The 21238-nt window shown below is 38.0% G+C and overlaps 1 protein-coding gene and 1 long non-coding RNA gene across 9 annotated transcripts in view; one reads left to right on the forward strand and one right to left on the reverse strand.

Moving 5' to 3' along the window:
- The window catches only part of CNTN5 (contactin 5), a 603593-nt gene extending 602313 nt beyond the window's left edge, over positions 1-1280 (reverse strand). For 5 of the 8 annotated variants that reach the window (XM_015279880.4, XM_015279870.4, XM_040707026.2 and 2 more), the window contains exon 1: positions 1139-1195. The gene's annotated coding sequence lies outside the window, so the exon portion shown is untranslated. 8 annotated transcript variants of the gene reach the window in all.
- LOC107052373 lies at positions 1110-16610 on the forward strand. Its single transcript, XR_006932183.1, has 5 exons — positions 1110-1394; positions 1835-3379; positions 10515-10737; positions 14188-14265; positions 14372-16610. It is a non-coding gene; the product is annotated as an uncharacterized LOC107052373 (long non-coding RNA).
- Positions 16611-21238: the final 4628 nt, after the last annotated feature.

The raw sequence follows: 21238 nt of genomic DNA on the forward strand, positions 1-21238 counted from the left end.
ATTCCACTTTTATTAAATGGAAAATGTCATCCAAATTTTAATTATCAGGAATTCCCCATAGCTTTTGGCTAACAGTCACCATGCCATTTATCTGTAGTTTCAAACTCAAGGGTCTGATCCAAAGCTGACAAAAGACTATGGGAATGCTGTATGTCCTTTAAGAAATTGTGACCTCTGGTCCTCCATTAAAAACATCTTTTAAACGGCATCATCCAAATAACATATTAACTTTTAAATAGTAATGATAATAAAAGGAAACAAACTTTACCAAAATTATATTCATCAATAGTTATATTTCTGACAGGCTGCAACACATAGAAAACTTTACTCCTAGGTAGCCACTTTACACTATCGTGTATTTCTTACACTTTCTGAAGTTTCTGAGCTCAACAGGAATGAAACTAAACATCTAAGTACAGATAGAGTAATGGATACTGATAAAAATCTTAGAAACAGTTTCATGCTGTATGATATAGGAGTAACACTCAGTTCATAGCCAGCTCATAGGCATTCCAGATAGTCCCATCCACTTCACCTCAGAGAGGAGAAATTAGTGCATCTTTATGTAATCCCATCTCCTCTGCCTGTCAGCACAGGAGAGCAGTGCTGGCACTGCACTTCTCTAATTCAGGAGATAATTGTTTATCCCAAAGCCAAGTACCATTCCAAACTTCAGAAAACAACTTTCAGTGCATCTCTATAAACTCGATATGGTACATTATTTTGTTTTACCCTCAAGCATTTACTGGTAGCTCTCCTAAACATAAAAAATTAGCACATTAAAATAGGCATTCTTTCTCCAGAGTATGTATTTGTTCTCAGAGCCCCACACCTCCCTTCACAACTCACTGCAGTAGTTTGCTAGCTACTTAGATGACAGAAAGCACATAACAGATCACAGCAATTTCTGCCTCAACTTTTCCGCTCAATTATGACAGCAATTTCAAGGCAAGAATCTAAACAAAAAGCAAACCACATCAACCTGCAGTAGGAGCCCAGAAGCGAGATCTCTCACCATCGCTGGCTTCACACACCGCTCCCGGAGATGCCGCGATGAATATTACGACAAATTATCTGCCCAATCTCCGGAGCGTAACAGGGAAATCAGTGCCAGTTGGGGAACGGCGACGACACTTACCGCGGCGGTGCGCCGTCTCTCTCTCCCTGACTCTCAGTCTGTCTTTCCCATCCTCCCGACAGCCTCAAATAGAGCAGTCCCTTATACTGTTCAGCCTGTGGGGAGCAGAGGATTGCAGAGTTGGTTGGTTTTGTTGTTTCTTTTTTTTTTTTTCTTTTTCTTTTTTTTCTTTTTTTTTTTTTTTGTTAACCATCCAGAGGTAGCACTCCCGACCCGACCGCGTCTCTTCTCCGCGCTCACTGCTGCACAGACCCAGGTGAAGACATCCCCGCCGCCGGATCCCGCGAGCCCCTCCCGGCCCCGCCGTGCCCCCTCCCCGCCGGGGTGGGGGTGACCGAGGCACCTCCCCCGGCTGAGCCCGGAGGGCGGGGGGCTCTGCCCGCCCCCGGCGGTGTGTGTGTGTGTGTGTGTGTGTGTGTGTGTGTGTGTGTGTGTGTGTGTGTGTGTGTGTGTGTGTGTGTGTGTGCGCGCGCGAGCTCACGCCGCGCCCCTACCCCTAAGCACATGCGGATACCCACCGCATCACAGCAAACGGGCGAGTTGGCGAGCGCTCTCCCGTCTGCTTCTCTTCACAAGCCACCAGCTTTCCCCAGTAACCATTTTATCCCCCATCACCGCCTCACAGATAGAATTTTTATTTCCTTTTCTTTTTTTTTTTCTTTCTTTTTTGCTTAAATGCATTTTATTCTCCTCCAGCACTGATCTCTCTCCTTCCACCAACACCCTGCGCCGGTTGCCTTCACTGCACACCGTACAGTCCTTCTCTTCATACCGCGGCAGCTGTAACTGGAACAGCCCCGGAGCCGGCAGACCCCTCTCTCTTCCCCATTTCCCTCCATCCACCTGCTTCTCATTGCGCACCGTTCCGACACAGCGCCCCCGCTCCGCGCTGCTGCTCTCCCCTTACACTGCGCGGAAACTGCGCGAACCGCGTAGCCGCGCCCCGCCGCTGCACAGAGCCCCGGGCCGGCTGTGCTTCTGCGAGTTCTCCTCCGCCTTTCTCGACCGCTTCGGTGCTCATTTATGCATGCACCCAGCGCCTCTCTCTGATGGCTATCCTCAGGATCCGGGCTGATTTTAATTCTTTTTTTTTTTTTCTTAAATTATTTCTGTATTTATTTTTTCTTCTGTGGCAACGGCAACTTTTTACTTTAACATTTAATGCTTCTCTGCCCTTCTATACTTTTTTTTTTCCTTGCTTTTTTTTTTCTTCATCTTACACAAGTAATTAGGTTCTTTTTTTTAACTTCTGTATTAACTGAGTAACTGTTTTCCAGTTCCCATTGCCCGAGATTTTTCCCTGCTTCAGTGACTCCATTTCAGTGGTTAATGCTTTCTGAACCCGTATGACTTACAGATATATATGTATGTATGTTTTTCTCTACTGATTTCTTTTATTTATCATGTACTTTTTAATTTTATTTTTAAGAAATTATTATTTGTTTTAGATTAATAGGGAAGAAGAATCATTCAGTTTTGGAATTTGCTGGGGTTCTTACTCAGTTCTAGCCTTATATCTTGGCAACACCAATATGTTTTTTTCCCCGATGTCTTTTTCTTGTCTTTCATATTGATGCCTCTAGAAAGATAACTTATCAGCAGAGTGACAAAGTTTTATATCCTTTATATGGTCCTGTGTGCTATCTTAGAAGTCTGACAGAGGCTTTACAAATCCAAGTCATGTTGAATGAGTTCTGTCCAGTAATAAGATCATTGAGAATGAGCTCAGCTTCAAGCTTCAACTCTCTCTCTTTCTCTCTTTCTCTCTTTCTTAATACCAAAGTTGTAAATTTGTTTCTTTATCATTAGTTACCACTGTCTTAACTCCTATGGTGAAAGACTGAAAATGAGCCCGTCATTAGAAATTGACTTTGAATACTCTTTCCCATACAAACGCAGAAAAAAATTGTCCCCCACAGCTCTGCATGGCTCTCCAGCCTTACTGCTGTTGAGAAAGTAATGTTGCAACTTGACATGTCAAAGCTTCTCTTCATTGACTCAATTTTCAGAACATTATCATCCGGTCATTATTTCCAGTGTTACTAGGCTACAAGACAGCATTTAATCAGAAGCCAGGAATAGTCGCTGCATTAATTCTGATAGTATGAATAACTTATGAAGCTCCATTTCTCAATATTTCCAAAGTGAACATTAAAGCCAGAAGCATTTTTGTTAATAAATGTATTTTATTTTACATATAGTAGTCATTTATGACAACAGTCAAGAATTACGTGCGAAGAGGTGAGTTTCATTGGTTCTTACTGTTTTTTTCAGTTAGTGATGGAATTAAAAAATGCAAATATATATATATATCTCAAGTCACAAAGAATGAAATCTTATGGCCTTTACCCTTGTGGAGTGTACAGATGAGGGTTATTTTTAACTGCCGTAAGGAACACTTACTATCTCTACTGGGCTACATCATTTTTGCTTTTAACTCACTTCTGTCTTGTGCTCTTGTCAAGAAACATATTTGTTTTGAATTGTAACATTTTATATGTACTTCCTTCTTTTTAATAACCCATCAGCAGTATTTCTACAAGGACATGTTTTTACATTTTCCTTTAATATAATGATGAATGGATAATATGTTTATGAGTACTAGTATTATTCGGAAACAAAGGAGCATACGGTTTTAAGATAACCTGTTAAAATTTCAGTTGATTGTGTGTATGCTTTGCAAGCTCAGTTCCGTTCTCACTCCATCACATAAGATCATGGGTTGTTTTATGGCATATATGTTCAATGTTTAATGCACTGATAGAGTGTAACTTTCAGTCCTTTCTCTCAGTATTATTGCTATTATAGACTTTAAGTCAATTTAGTTGCAGTTCACTTATCTGATCCAGTTGTCTATCTATCTCCATATAAATGCCTTAATCTCTCTATCTCAGTGTCCCCAGTGGGCAAAAAAACAGATGCAGAACATCTGCAGGGCCTGAGTTGTTTCTGCACTCTTCTCTGCTTTGTTTTATACATCCTTCCTTTTCACTGAGTTTCTCTTCCTCTTTTAAGCTGAGTATAATCTATTCTTTCTCTTTGCCACATGGATAACTGTCTCAGTAATACCATTATTACTGGTGTATTTCACTGTTCTTCCTTGACAAAATGCAAAAGATAGGGAGTAAATCTGGGAGAAAATAATTGGTTGCACAAGTTTCTACCCCACATCTGTGTCTGCAACAGCACTGGATGTGAAGATTTAGAGTGGCGTGAGAGCTACTCTCTCTCTTTCCCTTCCCATTTATAATGAGAAGTTTTTTCAGGTAATTTAGAACAGTATTTGATTTTTTTTTTTTTTTTTTTTTTTGTGCGAGCATGTATTGACACTGTTCTAGTACATAACTCTGCAATTTACTGCCAATTGCTATATTTTTAATAGAATTATAGAATGGATTGAGATGAAAGAAATCTCAAAGCACCCCCAATTCCAACCCCTTGCCATGGGCTGGTTGCCCCCCACCAGCTCAGGCTGCCCAGGACCCATCCAACCTGGCCTTGAGCACCTTCAGGGTGCTCTCTTGAGCTTCTCTGGGCAGCCTGTGCCAGGGCCTCACTGCCCTCTGAGTAAACAATTTTCCCTGACATCTAATCTAAATCTCCCCTCTTCCCCTCCTGTTTGTAAAGTAATTTTAAGTATTGGAAGGATTTTGTCCTCTAGAACATCTGGGTAGGCCCACTCAACTACTCATGGCTAAATAATTAGAGTTATAAGAAAAATTTTAGGGGGATAAGCAGAATTATGTGTAAATATGCCTTCGGCAAACAGTGAAAGATTCAGAGCCAACCATGGAGGCCTTCCACAATAGCAGATAATTAACAAACTGGAGGCATTAGCAGTGGGAAGAAGTTGCTGCAGAAAACAAACAGATAAACAAACAAAAATCATCAACCTTTGGGGACAGAAGCCTCCTGAATTTTCAGATGTACAGACAGATGACAGCTGGTCCAGCATAAAGACTGGAAGAGAATTAAGCAATCTGAAAAACTTTGGGAGCAGTATAAAGAAGCATATACCATATCGCAGCTTTATATTATATCAGAATATCTTTTTTTGATCCTAAATCAGAAACCTGCAAATTGAATTTATTGTTTCATTGATCCATAGCCTAAGTAAGAGAGGGTGATGGAACTGTTCTGCAGTTAGTCACACAACTTAAAGGCAGTGAGGACATTTTGTTCCTTGTTGGAGAACTTTGTTGTTAGCTTCCACTGCTGCCTAGATTAAGTGTAAATAAGCTGAGTGCTACCTAATTATATATATATTTGCAGATATTGTCTTTACGTTGCTACCAAAGCCATGAACATCAAAGAATAGACTAGCAATACTGTGATACTCATTTTTTAGCAGATGGAATTCCCACGTTTCTTCAGAAGCCACAGCCAGTAGGAGAGCCATTTCAAAGCTTTGAATATTTTTGTCTTATCCCAATCCCATTTATATGCTGCTTCTCCACTGAGTTTAACGCGTTTTTGAGGAGCTATCCACAAAAAGCCAGAAAAACAGGTTCTTAAAAACCAGTCTTCTGGCTGCTGACACAGAAGTGATCATCAGAGAGAGTTCCTCTATTTTTCTGAGTGGTTTGTTCAAGTGCAAAATAGCTTTGCAGTTTCAGAGGTAGAATAAATCTCAGAAGATATTTGGAGAATCATATTCTCTGCTGGCTTTCCTAACCTTGGGAGAGATGTACCTAGAACATCTGTTCTCAGGTACAATGCATTGATTTTGGTGCTGTGGTATAACTTACTAGTTAGTATGCTGGGAATAGCAAAACCATAATATTGCTCATTCCTTCCAGCTTGATCTTCACCATATGTACAAGAAGGATCTAATGTCCCCTGGAGGCTGATTCTGCAAACAGGGAGCATAACTTCTGCTACACGTGGGAGCAAAATGCACAAAGGAATGAAGAACAGGGGAAGAACATATCAGTTTACCACTGTGTCCATCTCCGTCTAATAATAAATATTCAGACAGCAAATAATTTAGGGGATGTAGTGAATTGGAGACCTCAAAGAAGAGAAAAACAAAATGAGAAATTAAAGACTCTTGGAGCACACAGAATTTCAGAAGAATAATCCAGGCTGATAATGTTCCAGCAGCAAGAGGAACTGAACAGTGATAAAGAGAAATACCAGTACATTCCCAATCCAATTCTCACAATATTCAAGGGCATTCAGAATGAAAAGACTGCCCTCCTTTTGACTGCAGAGCAGTCAGAGTCCATGTCTTCTCAATGCAGACAGAGGTGTTTACTATATTTAGGCTCTTAACTCATGTTTCTATATTTCAATACCTAAATATAAGTGGCCTGATTTTTTCAAAGATGTTGAGAGATTTTTTTTTTCTTTTTTCTTTTTCTTTCTTTTGGCATTTAGAGAAAAACGGACTCCTTTGGTTAAATATCTAACAATGGTAGTCAAAGTTCTGCTCTTATAAACCAAGGCCTTGAAGTCTGTTTTGTAATACATCTGGAAATACCATTCTGACACACAGAGATGGAGGATGCTGCAACAGATAATGAAAAACGTCCTTGTTTCCCAGTGTGCAGAACATTTATTTCCCCCTCCCCCCCCCCCCCCCCGGAATTCAACAAAAGCAAAATAAAGGAGTTTACCAGGAATAGTGGATTTGAAACACCCTATTTGAAAATAATACAAAATAAGCTAGAGTGAAGCTCTTTCTTCAAGTACAACCAACATTCCCTGTGTAATTCAAATATTAACATGCTGAATACCTGATCAAATATAGGTATTTAAAGATGGCATTAATTTGATAAAATAAATTTATTTAATCTAATCACAGATGCTATTGATGGTGACTTGGCAGGTGAAAGGACAAAAGAGGATGACTTTGAAAACTTTAAAGCTTTTCTGAAGGGAGAACAGCTTCCTGATATCTGATCTTTCATGCTAAGACCCCCTAACTAAATAAATTCCTAAACGTATGCACTTGAATGGAGATTATGACTCACAAAATATATATGTATATTGCAGGATAACTCACAGAACAGCTGTACTATGAATGTTCAAATAAAATGTGTCTACAATTAAAACTGAATATATACCGACTTCATTAACTTAACAGCTGCACCAATAACCAATACCATGGAACATACTCTACTTTGTTAATGTCTCAATACCATCTGCAACAATCAAAACTATTGGGTTTTAAAACACAAGATGTCTTACCAGTATTGTGATCACAGCTACCTCAGTATGCTTACATGTTCTACTGAAGCAAATTGATCTATTTCAAAGGAACTTCAAGGTTATGTGCTGCAAGATAATTTCCTAATGGAAGTATGTTTGCACTGAAGTCAGAAACAGAAAATCCTGATGTCCTCTTTCTATTTCTCATGTCAGTTTCTCAAATGAATTAACAAAAACTCAACAAATATGGGGAAGTGGACTGTAGTAGTATAGGAAACTCTTATGCTAACAATTACTTTCTGACTCTGTGACACTGCAAACCTGCCATTTTCATTCATATTTTGAAGTGTAAATTCCATCTTTTAAAAGAAAACCACACACGCACACAAATCAGAAATCCCAACATACAGGATCATAATGACATTCAAGTAAATGTACCAGATTTTTAAGTATATTAGATTTTAAAAGGAGCATTACAAGAAGTGTAAAAACGCATACCAACTAGGCGTGATTCCATTGGATTTGTACAGCATTAACTCATCAGTCATGGGTTCTCCTCTAGGCTCTAATCTGGGGATGAACAAAACCCCTTCTATCTGCTCTTCTTGAGTTTTGATCAGCAGCGTCTTTGGGTATTTCAGTTTGTCTGTCACTGATGACACTTAAATCATGTCCTTGCATAACTGATTCCTTTCTGTCTCTGAAGACCCTCCAAATTTCTAGAAGTCCTGCTTTCCTGTTACTACTTTTGCCCCATTTCTTCATTTCTGTTCCTCCACATCTGTCATGATTTGCTTGCTGAACGCTTATGGAGACCAACCAGAGGACGTAAGCACGGTGAGGCAGTGGGTGGTGCATTTTAGCTCTGGTGATAGCAACAGTGGGTCACCACTACTGGAGCTGTTTTTTGTGTGCAGCATGCAGGCTCTTGTTCAGAACTCATGGTGGTGACTATCTTGAAAATAGTGTTTTGTAGTTGAGAATTTGCTCTATTAAATAGTATTATTGTGCTTTTCCTATCTGTTGTAGTTTCCATTGAAATAAACAGGAGGTATTATTTTGGAGTGACCTACGTAACTGATGAATTTGTTGTAATTTAACATGACTGAAAAAGAGTATTTTTCCATTACCTTGTGTTCAGAAATGGCTGAATCATTTTTACTGAAACATTCATAAAAAATTTAAAATAAATCTTCTGCCTGACAGACACCCAGTGGAGAAAAAATTCATGCCAAGTTTTACATTTTGGTAAAGATATAGGCAGCCTCAAACAGAATCTTCCAACGGAAGTATCAAACAAGAATAACTCCAAAGAAATACCTGCTCCATCTTTAATAAAATCTTTTTGTATTATCAGGTAATTTTTACCAATGAAAGTGAATATTTATGAATCTGTTTTCCTTTCGAAGTGTTAACATTGAGATATAAGGGATTTTTAAATGTTTTCTTATGCGAACATTCTTTGAAAAAAGATGTGAGAGACTTAATAATGGTTTAAATTTTTTTATACACAATTGTATGTCCCTGTAATTAGGAGTGGTCATAAAGTTGGACAAATATTGGTTTTGCTAATTGGCCTTGGACGCTATAGGTTGAATTAGGTGGTATACTCTGTAGAGAAGAAATTGCAGGTGTCCAAGAGCAATTAAGCTACTAAGAGAGAGAAAATTGTGGAAAATTTCATTTGTCACTCCAAATCAAATGAGAGAGGATGGACAGATGAACAGATAAAATTAGCAGGAAAACTGCTGTATAGTAGAAGCTTCTGAGAGTCAACTCATCGTGGGGGCTTAGGAACAGAGAAATCTGCTGTTATAAACAGCATGGAATTTATTGCTGGAAAGTAGTCCCTATATGGGGGTATAACAGAACATGGGGAGGTGTTTGGGGTTTTTGTTATTACTTTTTTTTTCATTTTATTTTTAGTTTCCATTATTTTATACAGGTTATTACAGGTTATATTATAGTTTGAGGATCACCTCAAACTATAAATCAGTGTGGAGAAGAGAAGGCTCCTGGGGACCTTATAGTGGCCTTTCAGCACCTGAATGGAGCTGGGAAAGCTGGGGAGGGACTTTTTGTCAAGGCAGGTAGCAACAGGACAAGAGGAAATGGCTTTAAACTAGGTTTTAGATTTAGTCTAAGATTTAGACTAGGTATTAGGAAGAAATTCTTTACTGTGAGGGTGATGAGACACTGGAACAGGCTGCCCAGTGAGGTTGTGGATGACCTTTCCTTGGAAGCACCCAGGGCCAGGCTGGATGGGGCTTTCAGCAACCTGGTCTAGAAGGAGGTGCCCCTGCCTATAGAAGGGGCATTAGAACTAGAGGACCTTAAAGGTCCCTTCCAATCCTAACCATTCTATGGTTCTGTGATTCTATGATGTTTTGAGCTTTGAAGAGATTTTGTGTTTATGGAAGTGGTCTCTTTCTTAAAGGAACTTTGGAGCAGGATTTACCTCAGTGCTGCATCTTAAGGTCCCATCTTAGAAGATTTATTAAGGAGAGAAAAAGAGAGGGAGTGTTACTCCACATTGGACTAGCTCTGAATGTTTAAGAAAATAACATTAAATATTTAGTAGTATCTCAATTCTTGTGAAATATCAGTCAATTAGTGTAAAGCACCTTTAACATAGGAAAAAAAATGAAAAAGCTATAAAATTAGTTAAAATCTGTTCTATAGGATTTGTATTAGTTTAGGATTAGGGTTTTGACAAATTCATTTCTGCTCGTAATTGAACAAACTGAAAGCAAAACTGTTTATGTGTGAAAGACATTTTGGTAAATATATAGCTAAGTACCATTTAGTGAAACTTAAAGAGTGATGAGAGAATATAAGAATTTTTTCTTATCAATCTAATAGCATAGTTTAAAGCAAAAGCAATTTGTTAAGAATTAAATTGCATACCCTACATGTGCAGTAGAAATGTTTTGTGCCTATTAGATGATTTTATTTTCTTAGGGAGAGCACACATGCTAATTGAATAATAAACTTACAAACAGCATTTTTCAAAGCATTCTGGTCTATTGTCTCCATAACAGATCCAAGACACTGGTAGACTAACCCTGCTCCTATTAGGTATATAATGCATATTACATAAATGGCGTAATTATGTTTTTACTGTACTTGATGGATTTTAACATGCACTTTAAATGTCATGATACTATGAGCAGCAGCTGTAAAAAATACCATCTCACTGTTTCTTATTTATTTCCCCTGTCAGTGATTTCCAAAGCAGTTTTAAAAGTCTGAAGGAGTGCTAACTACCACTATTGCTATCTCAGGATGGTGGGCAAATATATTTCTACCTGACACATCCTCCTCCTCCACCAGTGCCAATTATAACTCAGATGGACTCGGGGGATTACTGACAATTTCTTTAATGGTGTGTGAGAGTTCCCATTGCCCATATAGATTTACTCTGCAACACAGACAGTGACAAAAAGGTGAGTGTCTTGGCTATTAAATGTACTTAATAGCACTATGACATTTTGTGTTTTCCCTTGCACCCAGAGAGGAATCACATGGGGTTATTTTTTTTTTCCATATGTCTATTGTTAACAACCTTCTGAGTGTTAATGTTACTGAAGCTTCATGTTTCCAAAAAGAAGTCCATGACGTCCATTTATGTCCTTGTGTATGCAACACAAGCAGTGAAATGTACAGGATTGCTAATTGAGTTTACTGTGTGAATGCCAAAGATTAAAAAACACTGATCAGGATTGCTAATGTGTCAGTAACAAGCAAACTTCTTGTAGAGAGTGAGAAAATAATCACACATTAGATTTTTTGTTGTTGATATTGATGATGTTTTCAAAACAGCATTGCTGAATTTATGAGGGCTGCTCCGAAAGTAATGCCTCCTATTTCGTTACGTGGATCCATGTCGTCACAGTCCGATGATGGGATGGGAGTAGAGGTTGAACTTTCCCCTCAGTGTTCCATTACAGTGTGCTAGATGGCAGCAGAGAGCAAGTCTGACACTATTGATGTCTTGTAGCTGAGAATTTGCCCTATTAAATAGTGTTTTTGTGCTCTTTGTATCTGTTGTAGTTTCCACAGAAATAAATAGGAGACATTACTTTCAGAGCAAACTACATAGTTTGCTAACATAATAAAATCAATTATACTAGATGGAGTTTTTAATATATGTCATATAACCAGTGCTTCAAATTGAGAGAGGATTAGTTTTAGACAGTTTCATTAGGTTTTACAAAGTACCTAACATTTTTATGAATGTTTTCTTCCAGAATCTGCAGAGAAGAGTATTAATATTTCACAAATTGTGTAAGATATAGGAATCAAGAGAACACAGCTATGTCTGATCTACCTCTCAGGAATCGAACTGGAATTTCCTTTGTGTCAAAGATGGCTCACATGCATTTTATTAGCTTTTAAATAAGGCTTCTAATCTTACACATCAATTAACAAAATGTAGGAATATTGTCAAACATTTATGCTTGCAGTATGAGAAAGGAGTAATTTATTCTGTACTGATCTCTGTATATCAGTACCGGTCACTGCAACGTGCCTTTAAGAGGGCTAAAATAAGTAATATAGACTGATGGATTCCAGGATACTGCCAATTGTCCAAATTCCATAAGCCTCACCTTCCAATTTCTGTAGTTTCATGCAGGGAGGAATTACACTCTGAAACTGCTACACATTTCAAATCTCTATAAAAACTCAATGTCTGATCAGTCATATCTCTAATGTTTTGTAGGTAAAGCAATGAAACAGCTTTCCTAAGATCTGGATTAAATTTCTTGAAATGTTCTATACTCCTTGGATGTCTTTGGATCTGCTATTTGTTTTGTTTTGTTTCATTTTCTGTTCTTCAAGATTACTTTTCCTAGCTTTATCATCATGTAGAGTACGTCCTCTGAGCCAGAATACTATGTAGTAATAATTCTTATTTTGTACTTATAGGGGAGTTGAATACAACAGTCTGATTTGGAGTATTGGTTAGGGATAGGGTCTCTAGATGCCTGATTCATGTGTGAGGTTTTAACTTAAGCAGTGAATGGTGGATTTCATTGTTAATTGATACTTAGAAATAATGTTTTACCTCTGGAAATAGCTATGCAATTAATTTAATAAAATGAACTGATCAGAATGTATGTGTTTATTTTGAATTACATTTCTACACATAAATGCTAATTAAAATTCATTGCTGCTGATAGTAACATTATTAACATGTATACAGTGTACCGTTAACAGTAACAGAAGTAGCATTAATTAGTGGAATTAGATATTTTTTCTACTGAGATAATGTCCCAAATGGCAATTACATATATATGTACATTCTCTACAGATATTACTAATAGCATCATTAGATCAATACAACGTAAGTTTAGAAACACTGAATAAGTTTAGTGACTGGGGACTCAACAGAGAATCCTCCCCCCCCCCCCTTTTTTTTTTTTTTTTTTTTTTTTTTACTTCTGTGTGATTTTCAATGAAGTCAGGAATTTCTGGATGGCAGATTACAGAAAGTAAATGAATGTATGTCGACATCAGTTGCTTCCAAGTTATAGCTTTTCAGGTGTTTTTGGATCATTTGCTATCTTAATGTTATCTAAGTGGCCACTGTGTGTATGTTCACATAATTTATTTCATCTTTTTTTTTTCAGTTATTTAATTTTGACACCAGTGGAATTATTGTGCACATTTATTTTACAGTGTTCAGTACCTTGACTCACTCAGTGCAAGAAATTCTTGAAAGGATAGAAAAGTGGGAAAAGAAACTTTTCTGTTTCCCAGAAGATTAAGTGAAGCCACAAATAAATGAAATGAAAAGCTATGAATACTCCAAAGATACCTTGGTTTCACCATCTTGAGCACACTCGAGGAGCAGACTGTTGGACTATGTAACCCATACTCCTATCCCTCCAGAGTTCAGTGAAATCACACCAAAATCCCTGGAAATCCCAGTCTTTATTTCCTCTTTTAGTGATATTCCAACTACGGTTTTACAAGAATTAGTTCTCTTGATTAGTTCTGAGTGGCATACATAGTAAATAAGTTAACAGAGGGAAATAGTACAACAAGAAAATTGAAAGGTTTCCCCTGAATTACTACCCTCAGAGGGAGACAGTTTACAATTTAGCAAGCCTGACTGCCAAACCCTACATGCAGACCACAAGTCGAAAAGATTTCTTGAAATGTAACTGTTTTTTTTTTTTTTAGTAATGTAAATTACATGTTATTATGACAATGAGGTTGAATTATCTTGTTGTCTTTTGGACAAAAAGATATGGGATATATGTAAGTTTTAAACCCTTCTATGAATAATCCAGAGTAAAGATCAGTGGTAGAAAAAAAGATTTCCGTGATTAAGGAAGCTAAAAATGGCAATATATCACATCAATGGTCAAATTCTACTCGTAGAGCAAGTTGACCTATTAAAGTCAATGTTATGATGTAGGTAGTATGCTAACACAAAAAGGAAACTAGAATTAATACTGAAGTTACAGAGATTTTATTTATTATTAATATCCCTTTCTATATCTGAGTATTATAGTCCCAAAAATGATAATGAAAAATGATAAGTAAATTTAAAATGATACTTAGCTAGCCAGCCTGCATTTAAAGTATTACATAGCATGGCAATGGTTGAGGCTTTCAGGAAATATTCTGTCTCTATGTATGCCAAAAAATAGTTTTTCAGGGGCATTCAGATGTCACTGATAAAACAATATTAAAAATATATATACTTAAAATATGGGGAATGGATATGTAAATAACATGAAGGAGTGAACTGAAATAGGACCTAAGCTGCAGACAGTGAGGGTGCTGTGAGATAGAAAGATGTGCAACATGATGATAAAATATCTCTTAAGTTTCGTACGCAGTGTTATGGCATCTAAACTTTATTCCCTTTTTCACTTCCTCAGATGCCATCTCTGTGTCATACTGTCAATGGATGCCATGGAGAGAATCTCAATGCCATTTCAAAATCTGCTAGCAGAGAGGTAAGAAGGAAAAGCTTTAGGAAACCAGTTCCTTTCAGGAGATAATTCCTTTCCGAGATGTAAGTGCATAGCTTAACTGTTCAAAAATCCTCCTCTCTACAACCAGGAAAGTGAAGACTAATCTGAGGATTCAAAATGGAATGTTCAGCTTTGACTGAGACACCAGACTTTGCTGAAGTCTCATAATGACAAAGGATTTGTAGCAAAACCAGTTCTTCATGGAAGAGTCTGAGAACATGAGAAAAAAAAAGAGCAGAAATGGTACTTAGAGCATACTTGATAGAGCAGTGTGAGGACCAATATATGTGCTAACTGGGCCTGGAAAATTAAATCCTCCTTTGTATAGATTATTCTTTTGAAGAATCTGAGTATACTTTGCTCAAGGCTTTCTTTCCCTGATTATTTTGTGAAGAATGAGAGAGTTAGAACTGTATAAGAATAGAGTAATTAAGGTTAGCAAAGACCAATAAGATCATCTAGTCAAACTGTCAACACATCCTCAACACGTCCTCTAACCATGTCCTTCAGTCCAGTGCATTACCACTCTTTTAGAGAGGTCATTTTTTCTAACATCCAAACTGAACCTCCCCTGGGACAACTTGAGGCTACTACTCATCCCATCACTATTACCTGGGAGAAGATGCTGACACCCATCTAACCACAACCTCCTTTTAGGGAGTTGTAGAGAGCAATAAAGTCTCCCATGAGCCTCTTCTTCTCCAGACTGAACAATCCCAGTTGCCTCAGCTGCTCCCCATAACACTTGTCCAGATCCTTCACAACTTCATTGCCCTTCACTGAACACACTCCAGGGCCTTGATGTCTTTCTTGCAGTGAGAGACCAAAACTGACCACAGTACTCAAAGTGCAGTCTCTCCACTGCTGAATACATGGGGACAATTATTTCCCTGCTCCTGCTGGCTGCACTATTTCTGATAGTAGTCAAGATGCCATTGGCTTTCTTGGCCACCTAAGCACACTCCTAGATCATGTTTAGCCAGGTGTCAATTAACATGCCCAGATCCTTTCCCTCCGCACAGCTTTCCAGTCACTCTGCCTCAACCCTGTAGCGTTGCCTGGGGTTTCTTTGACCAAAGTGCAAGACCCAGCACTTGGTCGTCTGAAGCTCATAAAATTGGCCTCAGCCCATCAATCTACCCTGTTCAGTTCCCTCTGTAGGGTCTTCCTACTCTCATGCAAATCAACTCTTTCTGCCGCGTTGGTGTCATCTGCAAACTTAGTGAGGCTGCACTCAATCTCCTCATCCAGGTCATCATTAAACATATTAAACAGGACAGACCCCAGTACCAACCACAGGGGAACACCACTCATGACCAATCACCAGCTGGATTTAATTCCATTCAACCCCACACTCTGGGCCCAGCCATCCAGCCAGGATCCAAGTGGATCCCATCCAGCCCCTTGGACTTGTAACAGTCATGACAAGGCCTACATTTATCTAGTTTGTTATATAGTGCTGCCTGTGTGATATCTGCTGTCAATAGTCTGTGAATAAACTATAATGAAAGATACCTACTGTTGCACTTGCTTACATGGACCACTGTGTTATTTTACTACTGGTCTCACAGATTAATAACAAAAAACATGTAGTGTAGTGGGCATTACTAGAAGATATTTCAATCAAGCCACATTAATTCAGTATTGAATATACAAATATTATGAAATCGGAAGGTGTTATGTACTCTCATTTTTACATACAAGAAAGTTTAAACAGTAAATCTAAGGTCACCTTGGAGTTTAATTTGGAATAAAATAAACACACTATATTTAAAAAGGAAAAAGTCCTAACTGATTTATCACCACTTACTCTTTCTTTTGGCAAGCAGGGCTAGAAATAATTACTGTCTGCGTAAAATATTCCTTCCAAAGAAAAAAAAAAAAAAAAACATTTAAAATGAAATAATTGTATTCTTAAAAGTAGAGCCTGCAGAAAAAAATGTAAAGCACTGAAATACTTTTACTACTTTTGAAGCATAATTATGTAATTGCATAATTAATTATATATTTCTAAAAGATAGGGTAGTGGCTTTACATGGAGAAGTCTAGATTTGTTACTTTTATGTTCTACATTATCATTTCCTGTTCTTCCATCTGAAGGCATTGTGGTGTAATAAAATTTGATACTTTACAATGCACACTGTTAATCTTCTTCAATACACAAAGATTTTTAAAGAATAAAGATTTAAAACAAATGAAATCATAAATATTTTTGTTATATATATGTACACCTTTCACCTTTCTTTCTGATTTTCATGCACTGTGGATGAAGAAGTAAGAACGCTTTGCTTACAGTAATGTACCACCAGCATTCTTGTATTAAAATATTTAAAGACAATATTTGCATGATCTCACAACTCTGTTCTCAACCCTGCTGCCATTAGGTAAATCACATAACAGGTGGCATGTGGGCAAACAGCTGACTTGTAACTGGGTGCATCAGACTGCCTCAGGGCTGCCAACTTCAGGATGGGGAGGTGGCTGACTGTATCTGGGAGTGTATACAGTGTGCTGGTGCTCAGCCTGGTTCCCTGGCAAGTGTGAGCAAAGCACCTCAACGTATATAGAGCATTCTGGAAATATACGGTCAGTAGTCTCATATTTCTCAATCACCGGGAAATATCCATATCCTCCAAAATGCACAACAGTATGTGAAAGTTAGCACTTTTGCAAGAATGTATTTGATGCCAATAAATAGCTAGATGGCAAGCCATGTATGCATTATTTACAGTGCAAAGAAAGATGAACGAGTGGGGAAAAAAATAAAGGAAAAAACATAAAAAACAAATGCCAGTGAAAAAATCCTGACGAAATATGAAGAACCCGTATTCTTCTGGCCCTCTAAAGGAACACAGTGCTCATAAACAGTGCACTGTCTCCCTGTAACAGCAATGAGTGTCCATCTGCCTGTCATGTAAATGATTTAAACATGTAAACAATTTAAAGGGAAAAAAGTGCCTTATTTCCAGTATTTTGTGTTTTCTGTAGTTTATTCTCTAATCTACTTTTTACTATTGCTTTGGCTTTCTACATTGTTTCTCTTTTCTGTGAAAACGCAGTGCTCTAAAGTTGGCATTCCTTTCCCTTGCTTTCATTCCTAAAGAATATGAATTCTCCTTGCACTTACTGTCACATCGTTAAACAGTCATTGCATGCTATGATATGATCAAAACTAGATGAGAGTTGGCTTTCCAGGGCTGGTCTCTATTCTTGTCCCTTTCTTCTGTGTGTTGGTGCCATCTGCCTGACATCTGGAGCTCAGCACTGGGGACCAAGTCCTGAACCATATCCATGTCCCTAACACTGATTCATGTTGTGATCTTCAGAGACAACAGGACAAAGTGAAAACTGTTATTTCAATAAATAATTCAAGCATCCAGACTGGAACTCAAGCACTCATGGACCTGCGGAAAAAAAAAGCCTGTACACTACTGCACCAGAAAATTTGAAAATGCTGTGTTTGTTTAAAGTAACAGAGGCAAATTTTGTATTTGTGTATTAATAAGTATTGGCAGTCTTAGTTATCCTCCAACTGTGGTGAGTAGGAAGCTGGATCTGTTGCAAGGACAGTCCTTGAAACATATTTATTTATGTCTAGGATTCTTCATTTTGCAAGATGAAGTTACCTTTCCTGCAAGGCTATGAAATTTAAATACTACATGAAAATAGCAGAAGCAAGTTTTTGTGCAAGGGGAAAACATTCTTATCTCCATCCCCATTTCAGTCTCTTTCTCCATCTCTAACTCTATCCCCGTCCTCATTCTCATCTCCAACCCCACTCCCATCCCCTATCCTCACTCATCTCTTCTTCTTTCTGCTGTGTGGTGCACAGACATTATTGTCTCCTTCAAATTTTTGTGTTTTTTTTTTTCTTAATTTAATTTATCCTAGCCCAGTGCATTCCAGTGTTCAGCTTCCTTCTTTGCTGTTGATGTGAGGGTTTCAATGACCTCTTCTGTAACAAGTTATCTTGTCATTTTATCTCTTGGTATAGTGATAAAGTGTTTTGAGAGGCTTTATATGAAAGATGCTGTATGAAAATGAATTGAATTTTACTGTTTTAGCCTGAAGCAGGTGTTACACTACGAGCTGATTTCCCTCTCCTCTCCCTTCTAGGGGTAGCTGCCGTCTATTTAAACAGATGTTGTATTTGTGTTGTTTTTTTAAATGTTATTTATCAATCTAGCACATAAAACACCCTGGATTTAGCAATTCTCAGAGACATTCTTTTCAGTAAGGTCTTACGTTTATAAAATATAAACTATATCAAAGCTAATAAGACCCCTGAGAATAATGGACCTGCAGAAACCAGTTGCCTCAACAAAGATTTTACAAGGAGTCTGAGAATCATAACAAAATTGAAAAATCACAGATTGAAAAGGCCAGACTAGAAGAAACCCCTACCAGGACCATCCTCCTCCATATAAGGATCTTTGTAGTTTGTTTTTAAAATTTTCAGTTCTGAAATTTTATGCCAAGGGGTGACAAATTTTGTCATGTGTTTCATAAATGTATGATTTGCTTCTCCCTCTAGTTTAACATTCCTGAATCAGCAATGATTTCAGGGGATTCTCTGGGACTTCTCAAGAAAGAAAATGAATATGAATACAGGAACCTGTATATAGGATTTTATGACTCTAGAGTTCTCTGGTGAGCTAGGTAAACTGCATTAGCGTGCTTCAGTTGAGTACACACAGTAGGTTCAACTGACCGTTGGTGGCCAGTGTCTGAATCTTCCCATCACCTGGCATCCAAGAAAAAGCTCTGTATGAGCCAATCTTTTGCATCAAAACTAACCACCTTTACTCACGAGAGGGAAAGATGAAAAATCATTATTGACTGAGAACAAGGCAAATAGGTAGATTCCAGAGAGCTGTGCAAGGAAAATGAATCGGTGATACTGATGGAAGAGACTTGGAAGAGAGCTACAAAATTAAGATTAGAAGTCCCAAGTCATACAAGATGCTGAAGTTAATGGATGCATCCCTATAAATTGTTCTGCATACACATCTTTTAATTACTATTGATTTGAAAAAGGTAGTTTTCATCAGTAGATGAAGGTTGGATATTTACAGAAACACAGACTCACAGAGTCACTGAGACTAGAAGATCTCTCTGGATGTCATTTAGACCATGTGTGTCCAACATTGTGGCTTGCCTAGGCCACACTGAGTAAAGAGGAATTGTCTTGGACCATACAAGCATAAGTTACGCTGAAAATAATGCCTCCTATTTATTTCCATGGAATCTACAACAGATAGAAATAGCACAATAACACTATTTGATAAAGCAAATTCTCAACTACAAAACATTGTTTTTCAACATAATTTCCACCTTTACCTGTGCATTTTCACCAGCGATGAACAAGAGCCTGCATGCTGAGCTCATAGAAATCTCTACCAGTAGAGGTGAACCACCGTCACCACTGACGAAACGCACCACCCACTGCTTCACTGTGCTCACATCCACTGTTTGGTCTCAATAAACATTCAGCAAGCATCAATGTATGTTAGTAGGTGCCTTTTCCACATAGAAAAATTCAAGGACACAACTTTGCTTTATACATACTTCCACGTCAGACACCATTTTGTCAGACTGCCATTTTCCTTCCATCTGTCACAAGGCAACAAAATGTAATGGGATATGGGTGGGAAGGTTCAGCCTCTACTGCCATACCATCAACATCTTCCTCTGATGTCATGGGCAAGCATAATAAAACAGGAGGCATTACTTTTGGAGCAGCCCTCAAAAAGTATATAATATCATCAATATATAACTAACAAAGCATTTTAATTTTTAATATTTGCCTTAAAACATTAAAAAAAGAGAGGAACAAAACCATAAAATTAGTGGGATATTTGTCCTCGGTTTTGCAAAACAAATGCATCAGTCTTGTCCTATGGAAGTGGTTACAATTCTCTATGATCTCTCAAGGTGTACATCAGGTACGAATTTTGATGAAATTTGATGAAATTTTACTCTTCCTGTCCCTCATCCTGGACAATTGTTCACCAGTGTAGATTCTGCCAAAAAGTGATGACACGAATAAGGTATGGTTATGAAGCGAAGGATATTTTTCTCTGGTAAGAGAGGTCTTAGGAAAGTTTGGTAAAGAAACATGATCAGATTTTTGAGTTGAATATCTGATTGCAACTTTATACATTCCATTTGAAAATTTTCAGGTAATATATTTATGTCAACTGAAAATGATGTCACAAACATAAATTCTTTTTTTTTTTTTTTTTTTTTTTTTGCAACCTTGAAACCTACTCTCAAACTCCTTTACAAACTCCTTTATCAAAACGGAAAGCAAGGCTGAGCATTCTTCACCACTGACAGAACTGTGTTTAGCCAATGTATTAAAATGCACACAATTAATTGCCATCACTTGAATAAGCACTGCACGGCACTGCCCTCCCTGTGCCCTACTTCCAATTGACATACTTTTAATAGCTCACTGATGGTTTGGTTTGGTTGTCGTTGAGGGATAGGTGCATGCCTAGGACCACCCTTTATAGCACAGGGCAAGGTGGTCATTATGAGGCCCACACACTGAACATGCTTGATTTACACCAAAGATACGCTTTAGAAGAAAAAATATATTGTATGGATTCGATCCTTGTATAATAGCACCAATTACAAAATTGTTGTGGTTCTTCCCAGGAGTACAGAAGGAATACACATCAAACTGTACCAGGAGTGCTTCTAAGCTCTCTGCCATAATGTCTTTTTCATAGATAGGAATTTCAGACAGCTAGGTCAGATGGGATCTGAACATACCTTGTACCTTGTATCATATTGTTTGGGGAGGAGAAGACACTCACCTACACCTGCAGGTCGGTATAGAAGGGGCCAAAGACAGCACTGACAGCTTTGAGGAGGCGTTTTACCAGAGGAGAGATTGCAGGTGCCAGCTTGTCCTTGCTGTGGCGGATGGCTTGTTGCTGAATAAGGC

The sequence above is a fragment of the Gallus gallus genome, chromosome 1, assembly GCF_016699485.2.
Source record: "Gallus gallus isolate bGalGal1 chromosome 1, bGalGal1.mat.broiler.GRCg7b, whole genome shotgun sequence".
Taxonomy (NCBI): Eukaryota; Metazoa; Chordata; class Aves; order Galliformes; family Phasianidae; genus Gallus; species Gallus gallus.